The 15,850-nt window shown below is 37.2% G+C and overlaps 1 protein-coding gene across 7 annotated transcripts in view; it reads left to right on the top strand.

Moving 5' to 3' along the window:
* Nrg1 (neuregulin 1) overlaps positions 1 to 15,850 on the top strand; it is a 181,431-nt gene that overhangs the window by 65,558 nt on the left and 100,023 nt on the right. The gene's annotated exons all lie outside the window — the stretch shown is intronic.

Here is a 15,850-nt window from a genome sequence, read left to right as displayed (position 1 = left end):
AGGATTCCAGGGTATACGGGAGACTTTCTAGAGCCTTTGAAGTAATTCAACTTCAGGTAAAAATGACTGAGGTTGAAAAAATATCATATTTAGTAGAAAAAAACGAAATAAATGAAGCTTATTACCCTCTGTGTGTATAACCAAATTTTGTATGTATGTATGTATGTATGTATGTATGTATGTATGTATATATATATTTCCTACTTATTCTTTCAAAGTTGGTGAGCGCTGGTTGTGAGTTTTGGCATAAAACTTTCATGGAGAAATGTGCCAATAGAAGCTTCAGGTGGAGAGTCTTTGTGGACAAACGGTTGGTGATGTTATGAATGCCCTCCCTCGTGTTCAGTGCCATGCTGACCTTAGCATATTCTATTAAAATGATGCTTCAAAACTGGGGTGGGGGTTGTCTCATCAAACCATATAAATAAGATGATTCCACTCTTCTGCTGTTGTTCTAGAATGTTTAGAACACCTCCCAACCTTCAGCTATTACCTAATGTGGTGTGAGTATCAGTCCCCACACCAGGATGTAAGTCCCTGAAAAAGAACCATGAGTGTATTTTGTGGTTTCATTCATATAACACTTTTGCTCTGTCAGTTCCCAGAAGGTATTAAATGCATGCAAATATCAACAGTAACTTAATGAATCATCTTTCAGTTCATGATCATTTTTTTTAATCATTAATCTCAATAATAAAAAGAATGCTATCTTAATCTTAATTTATGGAAAGAGCTTCATGGATATCTTAAAATTAGCCTTTTGAACACTGGCTTCAATAATGTTAATAATGTATTTAGAACATTTTTATGTCATCCTGTCTCCTTATGGTTTACATTATTTCTAATTTTTATGTCTGAAGGTTTTTTTGTTTTGTTTTGTTTTTTTATTTGGTTTTTTTTTTTTTTGAGGCTACACATTTGTGAGATATATATATATATATATATATATATATATATATATATATAGTTTAATTTTTTTCTTATTTACATATCGATCACAGTTCCCTCTCCCTCCTTCCCTCTTTTCCTCCCTCCCTCCCATGCCACAAGTGACTTTTAAGAATCTGTCTCCCTGTAAAGGTTTCACTAATCTGAGCTTGCTTTAGCTGGTCGCTGTCCCTCCTTGTGGTGCTGAAGGATAAGCTTGGTTGGGAGCGAGGGAATCGCCACAATTATGACAGAAAAGTCGTTTCTTTTGTTCTCACTAAAACACATAATAAAAAAACAGCAAAGACATCTTTTATTGAGTGTCTAGTACTTTTCATTTGGCAACAGATACTACTAGTCTCATGATTCAAACGAGGAGGAGAGAAGCTGGCTTAACAATTAACATTTGGCAAGGCTGTATAACAAACTGGCAGGAGAAGTACTCAGTTCTCGCTTTTTCTATGCTGTCTTTATCTGCCTAGCGTAAAGGTAGAAGTTGAGTGGGACCTCCTGCCCATTGCCCGGATAGCTCTCATGTATATCCAAAGGCCATATAACTGCTTTTTTAAATGCCTTTCCCTAACCCTCCATGAGATAAATGAGTTGGACCAAATTAGTTCTATGAATCAACATTCTTAACTGAAGTCTAGGAATGCATAAATATACTTATTGTCATAAATGTTTCTTATGTGTGTTTAGACTGGATAATTGTAGGCACCAATTTCCATTTATTGGGTAGTTTATAAGGAGTATCTTGAACTCCCCCCTCTTCTTACCTTCACACATTTGGGTGGGGGATAATTGTAGAGCATGTTGTCATAAGTAAATTATACTTGATGTATCTCAAATGAACGGGTCTTTCAGAAGAAAGAATACACCTACAAAGGATCATACAGTCTCACTTATGACACCTTTGTAGGAAGCAGAATACAACAGTAACTTTAGGTTTCATTTTAAAGATTGACATGGGGTTATTTTCATTTAATAATCCTTGCAATTGTTTGTCACAGACTGAAGCCCTGTGAGATCTCCTTTTTATTTTATTTTAGCGTGTATCATCCTTGTTCAAAATCAGTATAAAAAACAAAAGACTTTCCATAGTAAGTTTTCAGGGTTTTTTTTTTTTTCTTTTTTTTGGTTTTGATAGGTTTTCTTTTTTCTCTCTCTCATCTAGATAGAATTTTAACCTCTGGTGTTGTTAACAGTTAAGGCATGAGGCCTCCTGTTGTTTGTGGTATAAATTCCAAATGACTGACAGTGATTAAACAGGAAATGAAATCTGAATGGCTATATCTCAAAATCTACTTAAAGCCTTGACAGGTATCTGTCTGTAGCAATATATCAGTTTAAACATGTACAGACTAAGAAACAGTTGCTTACTGTAACTGAGGTTTCCTTTTCTTGTAACTCAAAAAGGAAAACAGCAGTCCCTGATTTGATCTCTGAAAATGTAGTGTAGATTTCTAAATATAGTGGCCTACATACATCCACAATTAATTATGCCTGACTTTGGGCATCATGTATATCTCAATGCCTGTTATAATTCCCAATGTGTCTAAAGATACTGTCATAACATTTAGAAATGTGCGTCTGACTGTAATTAAGAACAAGGAAGATAAAGCATGGAGAATTAATCGGGGTTGAAGCTCCTCTTTGTACATTGACTACAAAGCCTGGTGATCTCCTGAATTGTGTCTCAGCAGTGATCTCAAGCCTCCCTCCAACCCCAAGGCTCTTCCTTTCTAGCATTTGTTATTACCTAGCTATTTTATTTGGCAGAGATCCCTTCTATCTCATCTTCTAATGCACTGGCAAGATTCCTATTGACAATAGCTTCAAGCCTAGTACTGCTAGGATAAGCTGCATAGCCGAACTTTCTAGCCTCTGCATCCTTATGAATAATGCATTTACTTTCCTGTAACTACATGAACCTTCAGACCTTCACAGGCCTTTTTTTGTTAGTCAGGGTAGAAGAGTTGGGAGATGAGCAGTAGTGGAAATAGTTGGAGACAGTTATTATCACTGATTAGCACCTGACTTCCATGCTATTGGGATGCTTGTGATGTAGACATACACAAGATATGTAAAAAGGATGTCTGCTGACAAATTGAATGACTAACTCTACAATGAAAGTCCTGATAATGGTAGTCTAGGACCTTGCAACAATCTAATGGCCATAACTGCACCCAAATTGCTTTGCAGTTTAAAAAACTTTCCTTCCCCAAACAAAACAAAAGCCTTTCCTTTAGCTTGTGAGGAAGATACTAAATTTGGGGATAGCCTTGAACTTGAAATAGTTCCCTTGTCTCAGTCTCTGATATTCTAGGAACTATAGTTAGGACAGCACCATACCTGGTTCAGAATTTCTATGAAGTTAGTATGTTGTTTCCTTAACAAGTCAAGAAATGAGACCAAATAGACTTCATCAGTCTATATTGGCACCACCATTATATAAATCTTTATTTTGCCAAACAAATAACAAAATGTGATGATATTTTATTTTATTTAAATGTAGCCACCACAATCAGTCTTTTTTTTCAATCATACTTTTAATTTTGATATCATACCACATCATTTCCCCCTTCCTTCTCTTCCCCCCAAAACCTCCCATGGACCCCTGGCTTGTTCTTTTACAGGGTCAGTCCTGAAAACATATAAAGACAAGTAACGGTATATGGACAAATCAGGTTATATTTTTATATTTAGGAATGCATACACAGATAACTATTAGGTTTTAAAATAATCAAGCTGTCATCATATTTCTATCATAGCCAAGTCTGTTTTGGTGGGTGTTTTGTTGGATGGTTCCTGGGAATGGAAACGGATGGATCATGTTGTTCTGTCTGTAATCATCCAGTTCCACTGACAGCCTTTTGTTGAACCATGATCCTGTCTGGAATGGAATCTTTGCATTTTTCCCCTATCACTAGTCAAAACAAAACATTATCAGAAGAAAACATTTTCTTAACCGGCTCTTAAGTGAAGGGAATTCTTAGATGTTCAAACATGCATATACAATAAGCAGTGTTTCCTGACAAGTTCATTAAGGGAAAAAGAAATCAGTGTCAGCTACATAAAGTAAAATCCACTGTAAGCCACACAAGCCTCTGACTGTCACTCCCAACTTGCCAGTGTGCCAGGCTAAGATTAAGGAAGCCATGACTTTTGTTAGGACAGAATCACCCTGAGAAGGAGTTTAATCTCCTCTACCTTCCCATGGTCTTACATGAAGCCTGACTCTAATGGGCACTTGCTAAACTGATCATTGAGGGAACAGATGAATGAATGAGTTAGTGAATAGATGAGTGAACAAATTAATATTTTCTGAAAGTAGTGAGGACAACATCAACCTAGAAAGTATCTGTGAAAATGTAGAAAAAGAAGGCTTTTAGTAAAATTAATGGAAAAATCTGTGGCACCACAGGCACTAACTGAAGACCAAATCCCTTTTCAGTTTAATCTGAGAAATATCTAACAGTATATTTGTTCAGTGTGTTCATATACAAATTCAATTTGTTAGAGAAAACTGAGAGTTTAATTTTTTTATGCTGAGTTCTCAGTTTGTGGTTCATCTTGTTGATATTAGAAAAGGCATTCGAGGGAGGGCCTCACATTTTTCAGTATAGAATATTTTGGTTTATGTACTTACTAGCAATATCATTTAAATGGGTTACCTTTTATCATGACCAGGATAAGCCACATAGCACAATTAAGTAGATGCCTAGTAGTGGATATGAAGTCCTTATGTTTGGAATGGGCACCGACACAAAGAAATTAATCGGATGAGGACAGGAGTTACACATTTGCAGCATGTACATTTTTAGCAATGAGTTTGTTCTTGTGCCCTCCCATCCTTACTTAAATCATATGTAAGCCCAACTTAAAGTTTGACCAAGCAACAACACACATCTTGTATAATTAATGGTTGTTGTCTGAAAGCATTCTTGCATGGGTTCATTTCATATAGCACGAAGTATTTGTTCAGTTGGGAATAAATCTCTGAAGTAGCCATAGGCCCAGATCTCAGACTCATGGCTTCCTAACTATATGCTCTTTGTATCCTCTCAAGCCCTTGTTGTTCCCATTTGTAAAGTGGGAATGATAACACTTTGTAGACTGACTGAGATAATTTCAAGGATTGCTGTATATATTCTATTTTGTATAATACCTGGCATACTTGTTTTCAGTTAGTTTCCTCCAAGTTGAATCTTGCCATACTTTGAATTATGCTGCCTTTCTCCTTTTACATAGGAGGAAAAGAACTTAATTAATATAATAAATACTATTTTAACTTCCTGTAGCCATCTACATAGCCCAGTGCCTGCCATATAACCAGCTACTTGCTAAACATGCTGAGCATGGAACACTCAGTCAACGTATGTTTATCTCAGTGCTTTGGAAATGGTAGCTATTTTTATTGCATGTAATAAATGACCTTAAAATTTGAAATTTGCTTTTGGAAATCAGGTTATCCTGAGGTTCCCCATTTTTTTTTTCTCCTTGATGACTTACAAAAAGAAAATATTTTAAGTGCTGAGCTTCCAGTTTCTTAATTAGTTGCTGGATGTTGGCTAAGTTATAGACATGCCATTTCAGACTGAGCTGGAAAACTCAAGCATCTAGCCCTGATTTTCTGGTATTTTTGTTCTCATTCAACACATTTGTTTATTTTTCTTTAGCTGCTGTTTATTATAAAAATCACATGTCCCCTGGAGGATGCCTGCTTCTACCCATGAAGTGACTACAGTTGATCTTAAAAAGTATTCCAATGGCTCTGCTGTGTGTTCTTTTGCTTCACTAAATATCTAGAAATCTTGGAAACCTGGGTGGTTACTAACATTTTCCTGTGTTTCTTCTTGGTGACCAGGGTAGGAATGACTAACAGAAGCCTAACTGTCATAGACTCTGGTGGTTCCCAACACCAGCTTTTGCCTTTGAATCTTTGTTGGAGATAAAGGAGATGCCTTTAGTACCAGATGGTACAAATCAGCAGACACTTAGAAAGCCACCCATGAGATGTGAGTGAGCTAAGTGTAGGAACTTAACTACACTGAGGAGATTTAACCTGGAGACAGATAGGTGACTTGCCTGACCCCCAGTGAGCAAGGGTTTTGAGAAATACTTTGAAAGATTGATGTGTTACTTTAGAAGTCCATCTAGACACATTTTGAACCATTTAATTTAAACTCTTCCTTTCTTATGAGTGCTATATGGAGACAAATAAGAACCCTATGGTTGGGGCTCTCTGCTCTGTGGTACTACATAAAAGAAGCACGTTTTCTGCTAGTTTGCATTGTCATTAGTGCCTCTTGCTGTCAGTAATATGGTTTAGTTGAATTCAGGTGCTTTAGAGGGCACATACAACATCACACATATATAATAATTTATTCAACATCTGTGAACACAAATGGACAGTAATTACAGCTGGAGAGAGGGACCTGTGGCTTGTAGTGTGTGTTGACCAACTGGCCATTAGAAAAGGAATATTTGAGATGGGATGACTGAGCAATTCCACTGAGTTCACAGGAGCTTGCCATCCATTCTGTCTGGTTTTGTCAGTAGTGTGAAGTTAATGTTTTGTTGTTGTAGTTTTTCTATTCCCTTTGTTCATCAGTATTTGAGTTACCTGGTAGTTGAAATGTCACATGTTGGAAAGTTTCTTCTCAATAAATATTTGGTACTGGCAGTGAAGTTCCAGAAAAAAATCTCTTAATACTATGGGAATTAATGGTTTGTCATATGGTTCATTGCCATTAGAAAATGGTTCAAGTAATGTGAAACTTTTATTTTGATATAATTTTAAAATTAGGGAAAGGGAAGGTGGCAGAGGTGTAATTGGGGATAGCATGGAGGAAGGGGAGTGGCTTATAACTTGCTCAATGTAGACATGGTAGAATATTTTGTTTCTTTGATATAAGTCTATGAACTTTAGTAATCAAAATGCTGGATTTTCTGTTTATGTAGTTATGGGCAAAAACTGCCATGAGAATAATGTTTTTTAAGGGCCCTAGTATTTAATTTCTGCTTACTTGGATTTTATCACTAACATTTCCTATATTTGCTTTATAAAATGTACACTCCAACAACTTTTTTATATTTTGCAAATCATATACATAGGACATTTTATTTCACATACCCCCAGTGTGTGATATATATATATATATATATATATATATATATATATATATATGCATGCATGCATTCTTAATATGGAAGCTCTGGGTTATATCAGAAAAGAGACTATGTTTTTCTTAAATACACTGCCGTATCTGGGGTGTTCTGCCCATCATATTTCAGAATAAGTTAGTCATCAGATGTTTCTTTTTTCCTGCCCTTCTGTCTCCTTCCCTATGCAGTCTGGCCGTTTTTCAAGTTAAAAGTTGTAGCCTGGTACATTCATCAGATATGGATAATTCTGAGTAGACCTAGTGTGTTTTTGACCTACTGTGTGGTGACTATTCTGAAGTGACACTCTTCTTCCCTGAAGTCACATTCCTTTGGAGTACTTTCCCTTTCACAAGGACAGTGAGTTGTGATGGTCCCATCAATTAGTGATTTCTAATCTCTAGCCTGTCCTCCGGGACCATTCTTGAATTCTATAGCTTATGCCTTCTATACCCCACATTTCATAAAATACTGTTAAAGGCAGGGTCTAAATAGGAATTCCAGTCTCTTAGTTTCTGAAAAAGACAGTTGTCCCACATGGTGTCATGTGGGCATTCCATAGCAATCTTTGATGTAGATGCAATTCTTGTGAAGGGTCAAACCGACTTCTTTTTTAAAAATTGGCATTGAATTCTGCTACTGTGGTACAACTTGGTAGGCTTAAACCTAAAGTCTGACACTGAGATTGATCTCCATGAGGCTGTACATAGGCAATTTTTGTGCCTGAGAACTTATTTTTCTTGCATAAAATAAAATGAAATTGATGACCAAGCTCCAACTTCCGCCAGTGAGACATTTAAACCTAATTAGGATTGAGATTACAGAGGCACTTTTTAATAAATCTCTGTCCTTCCACTCCAAATAACTTCTGAAACCAATGAGAAATAATTCTTAAACAGCCCTGACTTTAGCAATCTTATATTACGTATAAGAGAAGACCTCGAGATCAAATCATAAGGTATTTTATCTCATGACTTTCAAATTTCTACTTCAAATAATAAAAATTGAAAGAACAAAGGGGAAATTTCTACCTCCTTGGACCGAGGAGCTGCAATAGAGGGCAAAGCTGGCATTTCCTTTTAAATGGATATTTCAGCTTCTATGCCCAACATGATGCTGTGACCTTCCAAGAGCAATGCTGGCAGTTGGGTGACTCACACAGACTGCACAATCAGTTCTGGAAACTACATATGCATTTTAGTTCCACTCCACATTGGGGCAACTTGGATTAGCCACAAGGAGAGAGAATTATGAAGACTTTAACGGAACTGTGAGCTAAAGGATGTTTTTTGTTTGTTTTGTTCCAAGTCTTTCATCTTTAGGAATACAGATCATGTAAATGGTAAAACACCAAGTGATTTCCTCTCCATGCTTCCTTTACTCCAGACACTCGCACACATTTCTTACGAGCACAGGTTTGTGTGAAGTTTGAAGGTCTTCTGGGTAGCTGGTTTTGAGTAACTCTTGACTCCCTTCATATACCTCTGCTTTGAGCAAAGATCAAATGAACACACATTCCCTATTATTTATTATAAATAATATGCTGTGCTGCATGATAGCTGAACTTGTTGGTGTGTTTAGCATTTGTTTCTTAGAGCAAGACAAATATCAGCAGAACTTTGAGTTTTTATTTTTGATTGTTTTTGGCCTTAAACCCAGGGAGATCTATCTGTCGCTGCCTCTCAAGTTATGGGATTAAAGGTGTGCCCCACTATACCTGGCTGGCTTTTTGTTGTTTTTGTTGTTTGAGACAAGGTCTTGCTTTGTGGCCAAGGGTGATCTCAAGACATTATGCAATTCCTTGTTTTGACATGTGTGTGTGTGGGGGGGGGGCAGAGAGGGGTTGATGTGGTGTGTTTGTTGTGTATATGAGCTCCCCCTGGAGCTGGAGTTAAGGCAGTTGTGGATGGTGGGAACTGAATTTGAATCCTCAGCAAGAGCAGTGTGTGCTCTTAACTGCTGAGCTATCTCTCTAGCCCCCTATATCAAACTAACTTTAAGCAAATTATTAGTGCTTGTGTGTAAGTCAAATTCAGTTGCTTCCATGTTTGAGAATTTGCCAGTCTTGAATTAAGATGACATTAGTTACCAGAAGTAATTTCTCCTTACTTTTTACCAAATTTCTTCAATGAAATTTGGTAATTATTTTGTTGAGTAAGATTGCACAAACAAATGTACTTTTTTAAAAGAACAGCTTATAAAAGCCAAGCTGCCTCTTAATGTTTTTGTTACATTTGCCCCAAGACTCAAGAGGAAAGACCAGGCAGGCAATCTCTATTAGCTAAGCCTCCTCATGCCTGCAACTTCAGAGAAGTTAGTAACAAAACCAAAATGAGAGGTTTGTGATTATAGTGACTAAGCCAATGTATATAAATGACCAGCAAAAAGCCTCTGGGGATTTATATAGAGAAATTTCCTTTAGGTTTTCCTTCTATCCCACCCCCTCCATTTAGCATTATTTAATTTTACTTATCCAGGTAAAGCTCTGTAGGGAGTACTTGTCTCTTGGAGAATTTTTTCCCCCATAGTTTATACAACCCTCCTTAAGATACTGCTTCTTGTCTATCTGTGTATTGAACAAATACTTTTAAGTGCTTGTATGCATCATGCATGTTCAGGATACTTGTTATATAACTTACATTCTGCAGATGAGGGTAGTTGATTAAAAAAAAAAAAACAAACTACAGGAATTGCAACAAAGGTAGGCAAAACAGCTGCTACCTTCCTTTGCTTGTGTTTCTAGAATATTCTAAATAGGGAAATGGAATGGAGTAAAACAGTGAGACATAATATTTCAATAATACAAAATGGTATAGAATAAACTTTTTCTCATAAAAAGTATTTTAAACGAATTGTCCCAATGCTCTATCGGTTCCTAGTATCATTGATTGTACTTTTGAAGTCATAGCATGAAGTATAAATTATGAGATATTTAATGCCCATGGTACCTTTCCTCTTCCTTTCTTCCTGTGTTTGGAATTGAACTACAGACTCATACATGCTAGACAAGTGCTCCACCTTGTAGCTGAACCCTCAGCTTCTACATTATAACTGATCCTATATAGAAGAAAGGCAACCCATATATTAAAAGTTTTATGACTTTAGCTTACCAGCAATCCAAGGCATAGATAACATGATGGACCATTAAAATTAAACACTAGAGAAGTTGAAACTATGGTGAGATTTTCATTGAATGGAAAGTCACATTTGATAAATTGAATCATTTTAGAGTGGATGACTCAATTGCACTCACATTTTGCAGTCTTTCACTGAGTTCTAAAACATGTTCATTGTAATGTCAGAAGAAAGTGACAGAAAATTAAAATAAGATGCACATTAAAGAAATTATATGTAGATAAAATGATAATTATTCATGTTTCAATGATGTGTGTATGTAGTTTGAACTGTCTGAATGCACTATATAAATATGTACAATAACAAAAATATGTATAACAAAAAGAACTACCTAAATGACCTCACATTCCAGGCTATCTACTTGAATTTCACATAAAGGACAGATGTGACAGAGAAAAATTGATCATCGTGTTTCAAATTGAGCACATAGAAGTATAGGTAATCAATATGAATAGGCAGCATCTCACAAAATAGTTTAAAAAATTAAGTAAAATTCTTTGGAGCAAACCCTGGTGTCTTGAGTTCTCCTCTAAGTGAGCACTGCATCCCTGCCCCAGAGAGGGAATGGCTTTCTATCAGATTGGCCCTCATATGTCCTATGATGATCATGAAACAGCATGTGGGTTTGATTTGCTTTATCAGGGAACTTTTCATTGGAGAAAGATAATTCCTGGAGAAAGAACTAAATATGCATTTGTCCAACTCTTTTATTAACTTTGGTAGGATCTATGAAGGTTGGTATCACTAGGATAGGCTCAGTTCACTTAAGGTATGTATTTAGGACAATTCGAAAAATTTAAGATAAAGTATGTGACCTTGATATTAAAGACCATTAAAAAAAGTGGAAGGTAATACATAGGACAGTTTAGACAGAGAAATATTAAATGCCTGCCACTTCATTTGAGGAAATAAAGTCTATGGGGTTCAGCCTCAAATAGATGTAAAAGTGAAACAAAATACAGATGTTGAGTGGGTCACAATCCTACTTTTAAGCAATTATTAATAATTTTTACCTGCTAGGAAATTACCTTATTTAATCCTGTGTGCATGATACAATTGAATAACAACATGTGACTGAAAACTCTGTCTAAGAAGTGATAACATTAAAAAATCTGATTTGAAGTATGATGGCAGATCCTTACAATCCCTGATCTTGAGAAGCTGGAGCAGGAGGACTTTTACAGATTTGGGGCCACACTGGGATATATGATAAATTCTAGGTGATCCTGGGTTACACAAAGAGAATGTTACAAAAGGAAAATGAACTAACTAGCTAAATAAATAAATAATAAAATCTCATGATTTGGCAAAGTAGGAGGAAGCTCCATGTAGACTGAGCATGTTTTAGTCTGACAAATACTTTTGAGCATTTGTGTTCTGATAAAGCAGCCAGTTTGTAAAGGTTCATTTGGGCCCCAAACCTTTTCTTTTAACCTAGTGAATTCACATTCCATTAACACATATATGATTTGCCACTTATACATATAATTATCTCAAAATGATATTTCTGTTGTCACCATATTATATAACATGAAGTAAACTTTCTTTTTTAAAACCATGAAATTTAGAAGAAAAGGTAAGCTTTTTCAAATGGACAAATAAATTTGTGTTATATGGTCAAAAACATGTCAATCCCTTTTATCTGGTGAAGCTAGTCTACTTACTTCTGATAATAAAATAAATGAAATTAATGCAGAAATAAATAGCTTAACCTATACTGAATTCACAGCGGTATTTAATGTTTGATTTTTTTATTATTCTTTTAATTGTTGGTCTTGGTTTGGTTTTAGTTGTGGCAATTGAACTGGGGTACTGACATCAAAAGCAGGGTAGGCATGCATGTTCCCACAGAGCTACTTTTCTAGTCCTAAGCATTTTCATTGATAATGTAGTGGGAGATTCTCTTCGTTGATGCTTAGAAGGAAACTAGTCTTTGAAAAGCAGGTCTGAAATGCATGCACGTTTGACTTGGTTCTGTCAAATCCATTCTGCATTCCGTGACTCCTCTTTAACCTGGCTTAGTTGCTAGCACTGCCTTCCTTCCTTGAAGTGGTGGGTGAGTGGTGGCAGCAGATTTTTTTATCCCTCTTCATTAATGTTTATTACTACCGCTCCAAGTCTGGGCTGGCACCATGACTACTTAACAACTAAAAATAATGATCATAGCTTGTGCAACTCCCATTACAAGAGTAGTAGCTTGAGCTTCCTGTCTCTGGGGACAGACAGCTCTCATCAACAGCTACCATGCTATGAGCAACTCAAGCCACGTGGAGATGTCCCATGCTGCTATGTATTTTGACACCCTATGGTGCTCCCAGCTGATGTCTGGTGTCATGTGTGAGCCACCTTGAATGCTTCAGCCTCATTGTGCCTTGAGCTGACTGCAGCCCCAGTTGGTGTCAAACAGAGCAGAAGAATCAGCCAGCTGAACCCAGTCAACCTGCAGCCTCGTGGTGGTAGCTGTATAGCTATTTCAAGACAGTTGGTTTCACAGCAGTACATAATTGAAATATCTTCCCCAGAAGAGTCCTGCAACTAAGGCTGCGGAAGAACTCGTTCCATTTAAACTATAAATAGATAATCTTTGAATTACTATGTCTAGTCCTTATAATTAGTTTTTGAAAGTCATTTGGAAAAACTTAAAAAGACTATTATTTCAGAAACTGGGTACCTTTAAGTTTTCTTACTTTAAAGTATATTTATTTCATGGTTGTATATTCTAGGTCCCTTCTCCCAATGAACTGATATACAGAAAATACATAATAAATATTATGTTTATTTTTAATGGAGTATTTTTTTTTCTAAACTACAAATAGCCTTCTCAAGTCCCAGCCCTATCATTTAATAGTTAGTGCCTGGCTACTTTACCTGAGTTACCTGTCTCTTTATTTTCAAGGTAATGGACATTAAAGGGCGAGAAAACCTCAGACATAATGTATATTATGATCTTGAGAGTTCCTGGCACACAGGTGGAGCTCAATAAACATAGTTTTTATTGTTATGAAGGAGGTGGTAATTACAGGGTTTTAAAAAGCAGCAAGGTTTTGTCTCATTTCATGTTTTTAAGAGCCTGGGAATGGGTGTTCCTAGGTTTCATTAAGGTGGCCTTTACATGGTTAAGAATGGATGTCCTTGGAGCTCTCTCTGTAAACACATGTTGCAGCCTAAGAAAGCTCCAGTCCTAGCCAGGTGTTCACTGGCTTCCTCACACTTTCATTGCTCCCAAGGATTTGATGGAGGAATAAAGGTAGCTCCTGGTCCCCAGGGGAGAAGTAATGAGGAATTCTTTTTATTCTTCACTTCTATTCTTCTTTTCTTAATTCCATTCACTTTCTAATTTAATAGAAAAACAAAACAGAACTTTTATAGGAAGCTGAAATTCTGAAAGCTACTCTTGGGAGCAAGGAACCTGCCACAAAGTTCACAGAATGTACATGCACAGAGGTAACATACATCCTAAAGTATGAGTTGAGCAATCGGACCCAAAGGGAAGTTGTGACAGTCCTAGGAGTCTGTCTCTGGTGTTTTGTCCTAGCCTATGGGTAACACTACCCTTTCTTTGTAAGTGACAAGTTTTTAATAGGACAACTAGAGATTCTTTGCCACCTTTGCTGTGATTAAGGTTCATATGACAGTCAGAGAGTATGAGCCAATAACCTTTTCTGTGACTGTGGTAAGGCAAGTAATTGTCATTGGTGCCAGTGACAGACACCTTTAGAGAGCTGTGGGTTATGTTGTCTATGTTCCTTCAACACCTTCAAGCTACCTGATTCCATTCAGTCTTTGAAATTTACATGACCTTGGGTATGGATAAGCCCCAGTTCAGTATGTGGCTGTGAAGTTGGAAAGCAATATCACGTTTAACTTCAGGGTAACCCTTGAAGGAATTATTATAATTGAGGAGATCAGTTCACTATCTGTACTTGAATACTTACACGAATATTGGTAATTAAAATCTTAACTTGTATGTGCTTTAGTAAGGATTTATTACACTATATAATTTAGTATCCATCACTAGGATCTTTGTTAAGAAAGCTCATTTCCTTAAAACCAAGTGGATGAAACCAGAAAACAATCATATAAACAATTTCAAAATATTGGTCACTGGTTGTGTAGAGGTGAACTGAAGATGACTCATTTTGCCTGTGAGCTTGTCATAATCTTGGCTACAATTATGCAAATTCGGTCAGGCTCTTGTTGTTAGCAATAGGACTGAAAACACAGTTTAAGATACTAAAGATATCCTTTGAATCATTCATAATTATTGAGTAATTTCATCTGGAAGGAAATGATAAGATTCTTACCTCCTGGCATTTGAAAAGTCTCAAATGTATTTCAAAGCAGTAGAATTGTGCTGTACAGAATAAAGTGTTTAGTGAAGATTTTCTTAAGACTTGAGCATTACCTTTCACTGCCATGGTACTGCTTGTTAATGGTCCTGTTGTACAGATTTAGAGGGTTTTAAAGACTCATATTGACATAGGTAAATAGAATGGTTCCTTGGAAACCATTTGGATGTCTAGGCTCTGAGAAGTATGGTTAAAAAATCAGGTGCACTGACACACCACAGAATGTCCCCTGGAGCCCATGTTCTCTCAGATGGACAGGAAATGTCTTCCATTTTGTCCAGTCTTTCAATGACTGTGCCAGAAGAAAAGCACAAGGCATGCTCTTATACAAAAGTCTTAATACTTGCAGTTCGATTATTGCCGAGGACATGTGGTGTGTATTACAGTGTCCAGGGAATTCAAGCCTCCTCTGCAGTGTGGAGACAACATGAATGGCTAATTTGAAAATGAAGCAGTGGCCCTTGCTTTTCTTATAGGACAGTGTTTCTCTTACATTGACATTATTCTCTTCCTCTCTTGATGGGATAAGGGAATTGCAAATGTAAAAGACAGAGACACACAGGCTTTTTTCCTTCCCCCACCCCCCACCCCCACCCCACCCTGCTCCTGCATGCAGTCAGCATTTTGCACTGATCATTGCAAAGTCTTAAACCACACAGAAAGGGGTGAAGGCAGAGCTGTCCATGGTTAAAAAACAATGTTCTAACTGCTAGTTGAAAATCAGGTAATAAGAGTCCTGTTAGTGAACAAAACTTATTAGAGGGCTGGCTAGGGAAGGAATGCTATCTCTCATCAGCAGGCAGGAAAAAATTGCTGTTGAAAAGCTTACCTCTCTGGGGAGGAGTCAGATAGCAGACTTTGCCAAGCCTCAGGTCTAACCCAGAAGGTCCCACCTCCACCCTCTACCCCCCACCCCCCTCATCCCAGTATTGTTAGATTGCTAGCATTGATCCTTGGCTTTTTCTGACCCCACAGTAGGTGAAAGAAAGAGAGCCAGCAAGACTGAGAGCAAGCAAGGTAGAGCTCAGGGTCAGAAACTCGGGCCAGCTTTAGTAGGGGGAGATAAAAAGAAAAGGGTGGGGGCCACGGAGACCAAGTTTAACTGCTCCCTGGCTGCTTCTCTTTGCTCTGATGGCCTTTATTCCGTCTAATTGGATAAAATAGGAAGTCACTGGCAGTCCTGTGTTGCTGGGTGTACTGTACTCATTACAGACCAACCAGCAGTACAGTGGGGACAGAGAGAGAGAGAGAGAGAGAGAGAGAGAGAGAGAGAG

Source organism: Phodopus roborovskii, unplaced genomic scaffold (assembly GCF_943737965.1).
Source record: "Phodopus roborovskii unplaced genomic scaffold, PHOROB, whole genome shotgun sequence".
Taxonomy (NCBI): Eukaryota; Metazoa; Chordata; class Mammalia; order Rodentia; family Cricetidae; genus Phodopus; species Phodopus roborovskii.
Note: the sequence above shows the minus strand (reverse complement) of the source record. Positions and strands in the feature narration are given on the sequence as shown.